This window comes from Camelus dromedarius, chromosome 17 (genome assembly GCF_036321535.1).
Source record: "Camelus dromedarius isolate mCamDro1 chromosome 17, mCamDro1.pat, whole genome shotgun sequence".
NCBI classification, from domain to species: domain Eukaryota; kingdom Metazoa; phylum Chordata; class Mammalia; order Artiodactyla; family Camelidae; genus Camelus; species Camelus dromedarius.
Window position 1 is genome coordinate 22,664,341 of NC_087452.1, and position 16,044 is coordinate 22,680,384.

A 16,044-nucleotide genomic window follows, 5' to 3' on the forward strand; every position below is an offset into this window, starting at 1 on the left:
TTTCCTTAATAAAATCTTTCCTGATCTCTCACACTACGCGCATGGGAACTCATCCCCAACACTAAATCTAAATCTAACTTGGACTGGGGGGCAAGAGTATATGCTCTGAAATCAAGGTGGCTCCCAGGGATGGACAGTTTGCGTTCCCAACTTAAGGGTGTCCTTTGGAACTTGGAAGCCACCTCCTCACAAACCATAAGATGTGTGGTCGCCAGGTCACCAGGCTGGTCAGCAAAATGCCTTAGGGCCGAACTCTAGGACTAACAGTGCAAGTGTGTTAGTAGTAAAAGAAGGAAGCAACAACACAGCTTTTTCTCTCCCCTTTCCACAGCAAAGTTCTAGCCCTAAGCAAAGTCACAGAGCCAGCAAACACAATCCTCCACGTTCTTTGTGTGCACCCAGATCCAGTAGCCCATCTGGGTTTGTGCGGCTTCCCAAAGGACAGACTGTTCCACAAAGTCTTGCATCCCCTTTCCATCTCTAAAATAAAACCTTCCTTTTCTTGATGTAGATGCATGCAGATTTAACTATATTTCACTAACATGTAAATGAATGACTGTGAATGAATATAGTTCCCTATCTTCAACCCCCAACTCAAACATATATTGTCTCAAATAAAGGAACCTGAACCAAATGACTTTCTAGATTTGATAGTCCCTAAACCTTTCTCCCCAGAAACACACAATTACTACACCCCTATGGCCAGATTTTTAAACAGCACCATCTATGACTTAAGGCAAAGTTCTGACCTTTCATTTTAACCTATTTAATGTATTTAAACCTCTCTTTTGATCACAGTAAAATTTGCAAGACCCAGAGACCCTGAGCCTCTTCTCCACTTCCCACTGCATCCAACTCTCCCCCAAGCTGCTTTAAGTGAAGGCACTTCAGGAGCAGAAAAAGTGAACTGAAGCAGAACGGCCACTGGTGAGAAATCTAACTTTGCTGCTTTTCGGAGCTTCTTGCCTCCACTTCAGAAAACAAGAATTTTCACAAAGCATTAGGATTTTCCCAAATGGCTTCTGGGGGCGGTGGAGGCATGGCAGCAATCACAAGTGGCTGTTAGGAGGCAGAGCTCCAGCTTACCAAATATTTCTTAAACACAGAGCCAATAGGTCAAGTGGACCACATCAAAATTATTCAAAGAACACCTTGAAGAAAATGACAAGAACCCACAGAATGGAGAAAATTTTGGCTAACCACACATCTGATAAAAGACTTGTATCTAGAATGTGTAAAGAACTCTCATAACTCAAAAAAAAAAATCCACTTTTCACAATAGGCAAAGGATCTCAATAGACATTTCTCCAAGAAGATACTGCAAATGACCAACAAGCAAATGAAAAGATGCTCAACATCATTTGTCATTAGAGAAATACACATCAAAAACCACAATGGGATACCACTACATAACCCCTAGGGTGGCTAAGGAGTAAAGAAAAATAAACAAACAAAGACAGAAAATGACAACTGCTGGTAAGGATGTAGAGGAACTGGAATCCTTATTGCTAGTGAGACTGTAAAATGGTACAGCCCCTGTGGAAAACAGTTTGACAGTCTTTCAAAAAGTTAAACAAACAATTGCAATATGATCCAGCAATTCCACTTCTGGGTATACACTCAAAGAACTGAAAGCAGGGACTTTCATCACTGTTAGTCGTGGCATTATTCACAAGAGCCAAAAGGTAAAAGCAATCCATGTGTCCAACAACTGAAAAGTAGCTAAATAAAATGTGGTTTATCCACACAACGGAGCATTATTCAGCCATTAAAAGGAATGAAGTACTGATCCATGCTACAACATGGAAAACCTCAAAAACAAAGGAAAAGAAGCCAGACACAAAAGGCCACTTTGATATGATTTTAGTCATGTGAAATATCCAAAACAGGCAGATCCATAGAAACAGAAAGCAGACGAATGGCTTCCAGTGTCTGCTGAGAAGGGAGGATGGGAAGTAACTGCTTAATGGAAACAGTCTCCTTTGGGGGTGATGAGCATGTTTTAGACCTAAACAGAGGCGTTGGCTGCACAACACTGTCAAAATATGACAAAAGTGGTAAATTTGTGGTATTTTAATTATATCTTTTTTAAGCTGTTAATTTTTTTTAAAGCCAACCATAAAACCTGGAAAATTTCATGCAAAATTCCAGATTGACTGCTCTTAAAAAATCTCTATGATCTCACACCATTGGACACAAGGTCCCTCAGAACAACCATCAGCTGGAGCTGAAGCTGGTCCTGGAGCCCATCCCTGCCACTAACTATGGACCATAGCAGGACACCTTTGTCTCTGTCTCAGTTAGCTTCTCTGCAAAAGAAGGATCATAACAGTGTCTATCTCATTAGGTTGTTACAAGGAGTTGGTGAATTAATATGCCAGTGCCTGGCATATACTAAGTGCTCATTAAGTGCTTGCTAATTTCACATTTTGATACCTCCTTTTCTTTGTAATAGAGGTAAACAGCATTTGCTTTTTATTTTATTGTGTTTTTTTACAAATTAAAGTACAGCACATAATGTAGCAATCCAAAAGGAAAAAGAAGATTGCCAAGATATGAATTTTTAAAAAGCAGCATGCCAAAAACTATGCATATTATGTGCCTATTTTTGTGAAAATGTAATAATGATGAAGATGATAAGTCTACGCATAGAAAACGGTCTAGATAAATTCTGGACTTCTGGCTACTAGGAGGGAAATAATGTAATTAAAGGGGATTTTTCTTAACACACATGGTTATATAGTATTTCAATTTTTTCCACCTTTACTGAAATATTATTGACATATAACACTGTACAAATTTTTAAGACGTACAATGTGATGATTTGAGATACTTGAAATAAATATATAGATAGAGATATGTCTCAAAATGATTACCACAATCACCTCACACAGTGACCTAATTTTTTTAACAATAAACTTTTACAGTCAGGAACTATAATAAGGATTATTTTTTTAAGATGAAGAAATCTAAATTAATTTTGTTTGAGACTTTTGTGAGATCTTCATAAAAGTCTACTAGGTAAGTTGCAGTATCATAGACTTAAAAACCAGGGGCCATTTGCTTTGCTGTGAAGCCCAGAGGCGGGGGCCCCTACAGCACCAACCTCTCTTCCATCCTTCTTCTACTTTTACCACCCATCATTCCCCCTTACTAAGACTCCATTCCACCTAAACAAGATATAAAATACACATCCTTCAAATGCTTTTCCACATGTCCTTCTTTTTTTTTTCTTTCTTTCAATTGAGGTAAAATTCACAGAACATAAAATTCACCTTTTTAACCATTTTGAAGTGTACAACTTAGTGACATTCAGTACATTCACAATGTGGTGCAACCATCATCACTATTTCGTTCCAGAACATTTCATCATCCCAAAAGGAAACCCTGTACCCATTAAGCATTCACTCCTCATCTCCCATCCCTCCACCAGCCCCTAGAAACCACATCTGTTTTCCTTCTCAGTAGATTTGCCCATTTTGGATATTTCACAATGTTGAAACCATACAATATATGACCTTTTGCGTCTGGCTTCTTTCTGTTGGCATAAGGTTTTCAAGGTTCACCCATGCTGGACCACGTATATGTAATTAATTCTTCTTTACAGATGAATAAAAATTTTACCATGTAGATATACCACACTTTGTTTAGCCATTCATCAGCTGATGGGCATTTGGGTTGTTTCCCCCCTTTTTGCTCCTGTGAATAGTTACATGCCATTATCTTTTCTCTTCCTTTAGCTTCATGTCCTCATAATCAAAGTCAAGCTTTCATGTAATTTCAAATCAACTCTTACCTTTTCCGACTTAGCAGGGCCCAAAGTCCTCAACTCTCTCTGACGTCCTTTCTCACCTCTATGCTCAAAGTAGTAAACTGTCACCACATGGCAGAATCCCACATACTCACTTACGTTGACTCAAATTGTTCTGTTTTCTTACATTGCTAACATTGAAAAAAATCAAGAAAAGTCACTAAACTTAAGATTTCAGTTCCCTTATTAGACTTTTGAAAGATCTGGGTTGTTTCAATAACCGCAGTTTAACTGCTCTCACTGCTTTTACCCTTGCCCCCTATGTCCTATCTCACATAAACAGTGGCCACAGTGGTTTTATTAAAAATAAATCAATGTATTTACTTACTACACTTGCTGTCTGTTATCTGCTTCTTTTCATTGGAAAGGTAAGTGCCACAATGGCAGGGACTTTTGTCACTTTGATTTACTAATTAATCCCCAGTGGCCAGAAGAACACAGCATGTAAGGAGGAACTTCATTAAAGTTTGTTGAAAAGATTCTGAGGCTACGATCAGCTGGCACTGAAAATGTAAGCCCTTTGAGATTGGTCATGAATTTCACACTGTCTTACAGTCCCCCCTGGTATATTTCATTCCTCCACCTGCCTGATCCCAGCAAACTTGAGTTTGTGACACTTCTTTACCTGCCCCTTGTCACTGACTTCCTGGTATCATATCTGTCTTTTCATCAGAATAGTATTTCAAAAAGGACAAGTCATAAGTGTAATCTGTGAAAACCAGCTCCTGTTCTTCTCTTTTTCTCCTCAAGGACCATCCCTCTGCACATAGTAGCTCAGTAAACAGTTCTGGACTAAAGAGCTCCTTTAGCAATTCTGTCAAGTATGTTTCGTCTCTACTTCACCACTCCCATATCCCACCACTGCCAGTTGCTGACCACCGTCTGAGAAAACCCTGCCTCTCTCCTCTCTGGCACTTTCCAGACATTCCACAGTGAATGCTGTCCTCTGCGATGACTCTGATGATCACCGAAGGATACCTCTGGCATCGCTGGCCTTTTAGCTTCGGGCCCGAAAATTTTAAGGGCCTATTTTGAAGATAGAGTCTTCAGAGCTGCCCAGTCCGGTGTTCTTTTAAACACCTTAACAAAACTGCTACATCTTTCCAGAAGCTTCTATTTCTGTTTGGTCACAGTCAAAATTTTATCTTTGCAGATGGATGTGCATGTTGTCCAAAATGTTTCCATCTTTGCTACAGATGCCTAAAACCTGACTGAGGCATTGCATTTGTTGCCCAAGTATGTAAGTTGATCAGTTTCAGAGGCCAAAACTCCTTTGGTCTTTCCTGTTTGGATTTCGTTCAGCTTTATCCTTCAATGACTCATTTCAAAATGCATCTTAACTTGGAAGCCCCCCAACCCACCCACTGGGCTCGCCATTCCTTTTAGGAGTAGATGGGAGGATGAATTTTTTTTTTTTTTAATAAAAATTCCTCTAGGAATTTTTCTTCTTTTTTACATTATGTGAAACTTACCACCCTCCCCCTCAAACAGTAAATGACAACGGTGAACACGTCTAAGAAACTAAATTAATGGTGGCTGCTATTTTTGTAATGATCTGGGACTGCTCCTGAACACAGAGCTCCCCAGCAGGCTGGGCAAAGGCACCGGGCCCAGAAAGTGCCCCTGAAGCACTCCTGACTGTTTTACAATTTCCTTGGGATCACCCCTGAGCAGCTGGATCCACATTACTCATAGAAGAAAACAGGAGCTTGGGAAGTGGAACAGGACAAAACACAAGAGCACATCTTTAGATTATTTTGCAGGAAGACGTGGATATGGATTGGGGGGGGGGTTGCTATCTCCAAAGTATTTCTATAATTTTAAAGAATTTGGGGAAGGGAGGGCTATTTAGCAGATTTTATTTTGACAAACATCTAATAAAGCTGTACTCTGAAATTCACTGTCATTTCATATTAATAAGATAATATTCAGGGTTATGATTAAAACTGGAGCTCTTACTTAGATACCTTAAATTTTAAAAGTTACCATCCTTCGGTAATGCTTAAACTCCACTGTAATCAGAAGTATTACAGCATTTACTCAGCTGTGCTGTGCTGAAACAGCCAGTTACCTTTTCTTTGGAGGGCAGGCCAAAAATCCCGATGGATTTACCAATGGATCTTCATCTGCTATGGTTGCGGAAGCTCTTCTTCTTAATTCTGTTCAGACCTATAAAGAAAGAAAAGGGGCAAAGGAATGAAACAATGGATAAAACTAATCAGAAATCTACAATCTCATTAGTTTCCAGATGTCCCAAAATTATTATACGTGCTTGGAAATGTCAAAAGTGTTAAAATTCGTGGCACTTTACCAATTTTACAACAAATGAAACTGTGTCTTTTTTTAAACAATGAACTTACTTGGCTATATTTATACAATATAGTAAGAACAAATGACTATTCAATATGTACACAGAGTCAGCCTCCTGGGGCTTAAAATCATTGTGTGTAATTTGCCACTAATGAGTTTTCACTTAATTTTTAAAATGATTATTCAGAAAGCCTGCTCCCATGAAACATGTCAGAATCACAGATTTAAACACACACACAACACCGCGTGAGAGTATTATTTGGAGAGCTCACTCTGTCCTTTATCATTCAGTAGTTTATAAAAGCAATTCATAATGTTACAAACAGGAAACAAAAGCTCAATTAAACCGTCTTCCTAAAAAGCACGAAGAAATTACGCACTCCCTTATCTACACATTTTTGTGCGTATGCATACATGTATATTTCAAGCCGAGTGTGGATACTCTTCAGATTAATTTGGGGAGGAGCACTGAGTTATGGAATCAAGGGGTTGGAGATTAACAAACCTGAGTTAGAAATTAAGCTGGTTTTCAAGTTTGACATGCAGCAGGAAAGAAAGAACAGCAACTATGGGCAATGACACAGCTATGGAACAGATGCTATCAAAGTATAAAAAAGCACAAGGCAGCCTGATTTCATACGAAAAATTCACTAGTAACACACTTCTTCTTCTATAATCCTCACTGGCTATCCACCAAGGTTGGGTGGCAGGAATATTGCTTTGCTCAACATTTATTTATCATCACACACTCTAACATGGTAAGCCAAGTATTTCTATGGTTTGAGGTGCTAGTAAAGCATCTCCCAAAGTCAGTGGCTGAAATTCTATGCCATGTCTGAACATTTATTCATAATTACCTTTATTGGCTTTTAAGTTATTCCTGGATCGTATCCTTCCCCTCTGCCTTTTTTAAACAGTTTTATTCACGCACAAAATGTTATTCAGCAATGTAATTATTCAGTGAAGTAATCATTCCTACAATCTTCATAAGCCAGCTGTTTCTCTTTCTCAAGATTTCTAATTACTTCCCAGTCTTCTATCTTTTAAAAATTTTCTGTGACTTCCATTTTGGTGTTCCTTTTCTGCCTCATTTCCTATAGAAGCCACTATCTTGTTTAACAGGTCTGTCCTGAGCCAAAACTCATTTCTTTACATTGTGAACATTTTACAGCTATGCAAAAAATCACTCAAAGGAAGCTACAAATTCCCAGGAAAGCAGCAGCCAATAAAGACGTTATGTTAGAGCTAACCTCCTCTCTGACGGCGATTCCTTCAAGGTAGGCTGGGGGTGCAGGCAGAACACCACCAGCATCAAGTGTGCCTGATCTGACTTCTCGAGGTCAGGCTAGTTTCCAGTTTTCCATCAGGACACCCCAGCCATACCTCCAAAGTATCCAAGAAAGTCATCAGATATTGAGTGCTATGAAATCTCCCCCAAGACAGTATTAGCCTTTAAAAGAAATCACCATTTACTAGCCTGAATACTGTAAAAAAAAAAAAAAAAAAATTAAGGGCAATTCTATTCTTAAAGAAAAATGGTATGGCAGTTACTAAAAATAAGCATTTAAAAATAGTAACATTTCTACTCAGAATGTGGGTCAGAAATCCTTCTTTAGTAGAAAAAGACTACCATGTTTTTGTATATATTCTTTTGTTTTATTTTCACAATAACACTGTGCTCAAAAGAGCTGTTATCATGATCCCCATTTTACTAGCGAGGAAGCAAACTCAGAGAGATCATAATTTGCTCAAGATCACCCAGCAAATAAATGGTTTGAAACTGGAACCAGAATGGAGGCCTCTGGTGCTATTTAGTTCCTTTTCTAGTACACCAAACTGCCCAAACAGCAACTTAATTTTGTTTTGCAAAGAGAAAAGAGAAATAATTTAGAAGGAAGACTGGAGAACATTTTCTAAGAATAGAAACATAAAACTTGATAGCTTTTACTCATTCACCACCCATTTCTCTTCACTGAATGCTTATGTAACAAACATTCAATAAATACAATTTTTAAAAAGTTTTTTACATGACAGCCCATTAGAGGTGGGAGAGGAGAAAGAAACAAGAAGAAAGGAAAGACATAATTTGAATGTTCCCCAAAGTCTTGTGAGGCATAAGTTTAATCTATTTAATCCCTTTTGGGGGGGGGGGGCAGCGAGGGTGCAGAAGATGCCTTTCTTCTAGAGTAGCTGCCTCTAGCCCATGGCGACCCTTTCTGTAAGCACCATATAACACAATGCCAAGTCATGTTTGTACTGTGGGACTCCATACTCCTCTCCTGTTTTGGCCAAAGTTGGACACATGATCCCAACTGAGATATTCAACTTATTCTCCTGAGAACTAGAAACTGGGCAGAAGAGAGCCGACTCTGGTCTAGGCTGCAAGTTCCCCCATGTGCTCTCTCAGTCTCTAGGAAAACGCAAGTCAGCAAAGACTGACAAATGAACATGCTGCTCAGAGTCACTCAGACCCAGGAGGCCACACAGCCCCAGAAGACAGAAAGGGAAATGGTTTCTGCCCGGATGGTTCTAGGGCTTTCCTGTCCCATGCATATTCCCCTGGAGGACCCAACGATATCCTTCCCTGGGGTTTTAAGCATCCCCTGGACCTGTATGCTAAATGGCCCTCCTCATCTGAGCTTAAATTTTTTGCAATTGATTTCTGATAACTGCAACAAAATAATCTTGCTCAAGGCAGTAAAACTTTTGTATTAAAAAAATTAAAGGGCAGACAGATATAAAATCAGCAGAATTTGATATAAAAGAAGATCCAGTGGTATGCCCAAGGGTTCAGAAAAATCCACTCATTAACTTTAAACAGAAAAGCCCAAACTGTCACACGGGCAGCGCTACATCACCTTTTACATAGAAAATGACTTATTTTCTAGGAGTAACATTTCTATATCCTTTTAAGACTCTGAGAGCCTTGTTGCAATTTAAGGCATAATCTCGATCACTTCTTGTTATATACCTGAGTCTGCCAAAATTAAGCAAAAATGCACTAACCATGACAGAGGAAAGAAAACACAGGTTAAACCGAGTTGGTCCTGTTTTTAAGCACAACAGTATACACTTTCTTTTTATTTCTTAAACCTTCTTTAATTCTAGGCCAACCATGGAGCTTCAGTGTGAGAATGCACCCCAGGGGCTTGCGGAGGGTGTGAAAGGGAATACAAAGGGCTGGCAAGGTGGGCCCTCCAAGGAGGCCAACGCAGGTTTTAAGTTGACTCCAGCTTCTAAGTTGGAGCTGAGGGAAGGCCAATTGCTATCTCCCCACTCAATACCTGAAGGGACTGAAAACCGAGAGGCTTACCCCAGCCGGCTCACTGAGTCAGTGAAAACGTGCAGAGCACGTGCTCCGCGGCAGGCACTGCGCTTCCCAAGCACCAGAACCAGGAGTGTCTGCAGCGGAGCCGCCTCATCCCAGGTTACACATTTTCCTCTCCACTCTCTCTCACTGCAAAAACAAAGACATGGGCCGAAAATGGTTCACTTTTTAGTCTGCTTGGTGATCTTATGGGGGGAAAAGAGGAATTTGTTGCTAATATTTAAAAGGTGGGGAGGGTCACTTAAGATTCCATCCTCCCATTTTCTCTTGGAAGGTCCAGACCTTCGGCAGGAGGCCAGCTCTCCGGCACAGGGATGATGGGGTGGATGCTGTGCCCTGGGCTGCCTCTCCTCACTGAGCATGCACTTTCCAAAGCGCGCACCTTGGCTGCATCACTCACCCTCCTTCAAGGTCTGTCTCCTGTAGGCAGACACGCTTGTCATCCTGAGCCTGTGCTGTTTTCCTAAGTCTCTTTTCCCAAGCGAAGAAACATAAACCAGTCTATTTAAAGCAGGTTACACTATCAACTGTAGGTGCATATTCCAAAAATCCGATTTGGCGTGGTCCCTAGTTTACTTACCCTCCTCCTATCCACGTTCCACTTTGCCTTCACCCTGACGGGTTTTCTCCCTGGCAAAACACATTTAAGAATGAAACTCTATACAATACAGGTTCCTCATCCGTGGATTCAACCAACTGTTGATCAAGCACCATGTTTACAACCCGCACTTGGCTGAGGCTGTGGATGCAGAACTGATGGATACAGAGGGCCAGCTATGGGATTGGAGCATCCACAGTACGGCCCTGAAACCAATCCCCACTGACACTGCCAAGTTTTGAACCTACTGAGGACTACTCTAAGGGTCATGCCACGGAACACAAAACAAGAGTTTGACAACATAACTGGTAAAGAGGGAGCTGAAACCACTCACTGGGAAGGACTCCAGCACGTCTGGCCCAGCTTTCAGGGATACACTTTAGAGCCGGCAGTCGGTCTTGGGCTCTCCTCATCCTCTGTGAGACGCCTCACGTGGAGTCTTCACATTTTTAAAGGAGCCTACATTTCCTGACAGCCTGTACATATCCGCACACATTCAGCCCCTCTCTTTTCTCCAAAGGGTTCAATATAGCCACCCTTCACTCGCGTTGCCATTTCAGGTAGCATGGCTCTCCCATCTCAAGCCCCAACTCTCCCTGACTTCACTGAGGTTAACTGAGCTCCCTATCCTTTTAGCCGAGGGGTCAGCAGCCCATTTTCCCATCACCTGTGAGTACAGTACACGGTTTCACCAGGCGCCTAAGACAGAACCAAAAGTGTAACAGAATTCCCAGCAGTTCTCTAATTTGTCTGTGCAGTTGCTTTACAGATCGGTTTACAGAAGCACACAGAAACAGCAACAACAGGAGGAGCTGGCAGGTACTAAGCACTCACTGTGTGCCCAGTTTTACAACACATAGTAAACCCTTTACATGCATCATCTCACTTAATCCTAGCAGGGCTGTGACGTCGGAACTTTCAGTACACCCCTTTAACAGAGAGAAAACTGAGACGTGTGAGCTGAGGCCAAGGGGCAGACCTGGGCCAGGTGCACTTTAGAGCTGAGCTAAAAGACCATTCCTTCCACTGCCACTCAGCAAAACAATCCCTACCCCTAATCCTCCACTCCTCCTCTTTCCACCACCTTGAACTCCCTTCTTCCTACACGCCAAGAAACTCACCTCTCGAAGTGGGTTTCTTAGAAGCGGAGTCTGCGACATTTCATCCTTGCATCCCCAGGGCTGGTAATAAATGCCTACTGAACAGAATTGAATTAAATGGAACCCCAGGCTCTGACAGCTCCCCATCCACTCAAGTTAACAGGGGCCTGGGGCGGGATGTTCTTGCCTTGCCAAGAACTTAGGCCTGAGCAAAAAGCTGTTCTGACATTTACCCTCACTCTTCCCAGACAACTGACAGACCTCAACACTCAGGAAGGTCCACGAAGGAGGGAGGAGAGGTAAATTAAAGCCCAGTACTCCCGCTGCCCTCTTCATAGGGGAATAAAAAGTCTGTAGCATTGAAAAGGGGAATGTGAGCCTAGGGGAACAGAGAGGGGTTTCCCCCCCAATATTCTGCCAAGGGAACACTAATCTCCTGTTACTGAACTGGGGTTACAGAATTCTAAACCTCATATAAATAGACTCAGTCAAGTCATTCTTTGCTACTCTAAGTGGTCCTTTAGGAAAGATGACAAATGAATGGCTAGCAAGTATTTGGCTCTGGGGCCATACACATTAACATTATCAATAATAATAACCTGTGCTGAGTGTTGGTTCTGGGCCAGGCCCTGTGCTAAGTACTTGACACACACAGCACTTGTGTGACCTTCACCAGAGCCCTGTGAAGGACACGTACAAGTGAGGAAATGGAAGCCGACAGTACTTAAATGGCTTGTCTAAGGTCACTACCAAATAGCTTGTAGTGAAGGCAGTGGCTAGTGAGATAAACGTATAATTTTCATTCATAATGCTTGCAGGCTTTTTAAATTCTTCCATCCTCTCTCTTGAAATAATGCCACCTAAAGGCAGGCTGAGTAACCTACTGCAAACCTCACTCTCTAAAAGGTCCAGGGACAATTCCTCCTCATTTGTTAAGCTCTTCTAAATGATATTTGTGCTAGATTGCCAAAGCTCACCTGTATCCACATTCTCATCTTTCTGAGCACACAGTCAGACTAAATTCCCTAATATTCACGGTAGTAAGATGTAGCTATATGACCGAGTCCTAACATGTGAACCAAAATGTTGGGTGCCTCTTCTAGGCTTGGCCTCCTTGTCTCTCATACCCTCTACTGGTCAAACGGGGAGGGTGCTGAGCACCTACAGGTGGGCAAAGCCACAAAATTTCACGCTTGAATGACTGAGTGAAGCAAGAGCCTCCTTGCCAAGCCACACTGAGCTGTGACTTGAGTGAGAACTAAACGTGCATTGTATCAAGCTACTGAGGCTTTGCATAGTGACAGCAGTCACCCTACACTGATACAGCTAATACAGTATTATTGTTTTAAGCACATCACCATAATTTTCATTATCAACGGCACAGCTATAATTTATTGAAAGTGTGCTAAGTAACAGGCAATACACGTCTATTTTATTCGTTTCTTACTATGAGGGAGGTATTCTCTGCATATTACAGGAGACAAAATCAAGGGTCAGAGATCAACAACCATTTCCTCCTCTGAACATTTACAGCATTTACAATCCAAAAGATTTATTTAGTAATTAATTATGGACTGCCTTACTGTACACATTGCATTGATAGTTAAGCAGTTTTCACTCCTGTAGTTAGTTGGTGTTTCTTATACTTATAACTTACTTTCCTCATAGGAAAAATTGCAGTTTTTCAGTACTGTAATTACACGTGCGAATGTACATAAACAGTACAGCGGCTGGCATACGTTCAACAATTGATAAATGTTTGTTTCCCTTCTCCTCCATTCCAATAGCTACTTCAAGTAGGATCATATGCTGCTTGACGGGAAAAGAAAAAAGAAAAGTTTAAGTTGGTAAAAAGAGATTGATTTTAATTGTAAAGGATATTTTCCTATCAGGAAGGAAGACTGTCTAAAACGTTAGGTGCGAGAATCTAATGGAATCGAATGCCAGTTACAAGGATGTGCCATTTACAACAACCTGTGCAGAGCTCTGGGCAAGCCCAGGAGCAGGGCTCACTGCCTCACCCTCACCTACAGCCAGCTTAGCAAGCGCCTAAGGAGCCACCTTCTACCTGCTCAATTCCGATGGTCTGGCCACACGGGATTCCCTAGTGCCGTGGTATCACTGTTTGTAGCCAAATACGAAGGTGCCCTCCTACAGCTCCTAGAATATTTTTTTATATTTTGTTAGAAAACAACACACTGGCGTCTGAGGAAGATTTGTTCCTTCTGAGGCTGTTTGTTTCCAACATTCATTTACCCACAAGACCCCTTTTCTGAGTCAAGACAGTCAAAGAATCTTATTAACATGATGCAGACGCTGGCTTTCTTACGGTGACACTTGACATTAACCACATACAGCAATTCTCTGACACGATCTTTATACTGGCTAATTAATGTAAATATTTCAACTGTTCACTTAAATATGGTGTTCCAAAAAGTCTCTGTTCTTTAACGAGTTCTCTTGAGATGAAATGGAACACGAATGTGGGTCAGTTACTTTATTTGGTACAATAAAGTATATATTTGGATTTCTTAGTCTTGCTCAGTAATCAATTGTAATATTTACTTTGTTGATAAGACGGGTTTTTCCAGGGTAATTTTCCCTTTAACTTCACAGTATCACCCTTAACAGTAGGCAATAAGGTTAATGCTATAATCAGCTATTACATTGGCACATACGACTTTAGCTGCTGTTCAAATATAGCAACGAAGAGTATAGAACACCCAAGCTAGTAAAATATAGGTCTGAAAGTTAGTGAGTCAAACTCTGGATAACAACTTTAAAAAAAAATAAATATTCCTTAAAAATGTTTAGCATATTTTTTTTAAAATAAAATTCTTTTAAAAATACAGAGTGAAAAAACCCAGTCTCAAAAAATTACATTTACATAACATACCCAAAATGACAAAATTATAGAGTTAGAGAACAAATTAGTGGTTGCCAGGAGTCGGGGACTATGAGGGTGACAGGAATGAGATAGCACAAGAAAAGATTTTTCGTAGTGATGGAATAGTTCTGTACCTTGATTACTGTAGTGGTTATGAATCTACACATGAGATGAAATAACACAGAATTATACACACTTTATGTATCAATATCAATTTCCTGCCTTTGATATTATACTATGTACGTTAGGTAAAATTTAGTCAACAGGAGAAACAGGGTGAAGGGTAACCAGGACTTCTTTGTACTATCTTCATAATTTCTTGTCTCTTTATTTCAAAATAAAAAGTTAAGATAATAGCTAAATGTTGGATTATAAATATATCTCACAGAATAATTTGTTCAACCTGTAAGATCTAATAATACCCAAGCCTATGCAAATATACTGTATCATCTGACTTCCCATTTTGTTTACAAATGAACTACTGGTTATCTTAATAGAGGCAAGGAGAGAGTGAAAATGGGACAGGTTTTAGAATCGGTTTTGCTGTCAGGACGCTTACTGTTTAGGACAATGTCAGTAACACGGACCACTCTGGCAGCCAATATCTGGATGTCTTAAAAAGGGCAAGTAGTTAGTACACAAGATGTGAAAAATAAGAACATGTATTTAAAGATTTATTTTAAAATCTGTAGGATTCTGCCATTTAAAAAATGGATAGCCATGAAACAGTATACTTTCTAAGTATAACTTAAACTATTTTGTGATTTCTGTATGCTAATCAAGAGCCTACTGAGCATATGATTACTTGTAATTTGCAAAATACATTATTAGATTTATGTGATCACCAAATATGAGATTTATTTTTTAAGTACACATGGCAATAGTTTCTACAATTCAAACATCTCTCTGGCTAAATTAATATAAATTGCTGCAATATGCCAATAATAAATAAGAGACAAATAGAATTCCAGAAGCAGGAAGATGCAAATTACACAAAGCTACTGTAAGTTCTTTTCACTAGGGCTTTAGACAGAGATCTTTTTATCACTGATTAAAATGTAACATTCTGGGACTACAACAAAAACATGACTCCCTGATTCCCTGTATCTCACACCTATGCTGGCTCAACACTAGTTCATCATGACTCGGAATCTAAAGAGAGGTTGGCAGCATTTCATAAATACCTTCCTGTTCGCTCCTTTCTACAGTGATGCAATTTGACCTACATTTCCAGCGCCCATTGAAACTTCGTAGGAGGGGGAAGAGGAGAGTTTTTCATTTCTCCTACCCTCTGATTAACTAGGACAGCAAATGCCACTCAAGGGACTGCTACTGGGCAGAAGCAAAGGGGAAAAAAAGTCATGCCAGTAGGAAATTCCACAGGAGGACATTTAGAAGTCGTGCATTCTCTGATTCTGCAAACAAACCTTCATGGCTTTACAAGACAACAGCAAAGAAGTTGCCCCACTCGTGCATTCTCTGATTCTGCAAACAAACCTTCATGGCTTTACAAGACAACAGCAAAGAAGTTGCCCCACTTTATACCATCATCAACCTAGAACATCATGGGCTGGTTTACTGACTTCAGGCTCCCAGTGTGATGAAAATTAAACTCGAACTATAGATTCATCCTTGCCACAGCCTCTTTTTTTTTTTTTTATAAACTTTTAATTTTAGAATGATTTTAAGTTTACAGAAGAATTATAAAGATTATACAGAGTCCCTATATATACCCAACACCTCATTTCCCCAACTGCTCACCTCTTACGTTAGTATGCCACATGTGTCACAACTAATGAACCAACTGTGACACACTATTATTAACTGAAGTCCATACTTCACTCAGATTTCCTTAGTTTCTGCCTAACGCCCTCTTTCGGCTCCAGGACCCATCCATATCACATTACGTTAGTTACAAGTCTTCTTCCTCCTCCTCCAGACCGTGACAGTTTCTCAGACTCTGGTTGCTTGATAACCTCGACAAGTTTGAGGAAGACTGGTGAGGTGTTC

At 40.4% G+C, this 16,044-nt stretch overlaps 1 protein-coding gene across 6 annotated transcripts in view; it reads right to left on the minus strand.

Moving 5' to 3' along the window:
* Positions 1 to 16,044, minus strand: part of ATXN7 (ataxin 7) — a 154,103-nt gene that overhangs the window by 120,816 nt on the left and 17,243 nt on the right. For 4 of the 6 annotated variants that reach the window (XM_064496344.1, XM_064496346.1, XM_064496349.1 and 1 more), the window contains exons 1-2: positions 9,435 to 9,985; positions 5,883 to 5,980 (exon numbers count right to left, since the gene is read on the minus strand). The gene's annotated coding sequence lies outside the window, so the exon portion shown is untranslated. Of the gene's footprint in view, positions 1 to 5,882; positions 5,981 to 9,434; positions 9,986 to 16,044 lie in introns of those variants that run through there. The other 2 variants (XM_031470676.2, XM_064496345.1) reach the window with 2 other exon arrangements.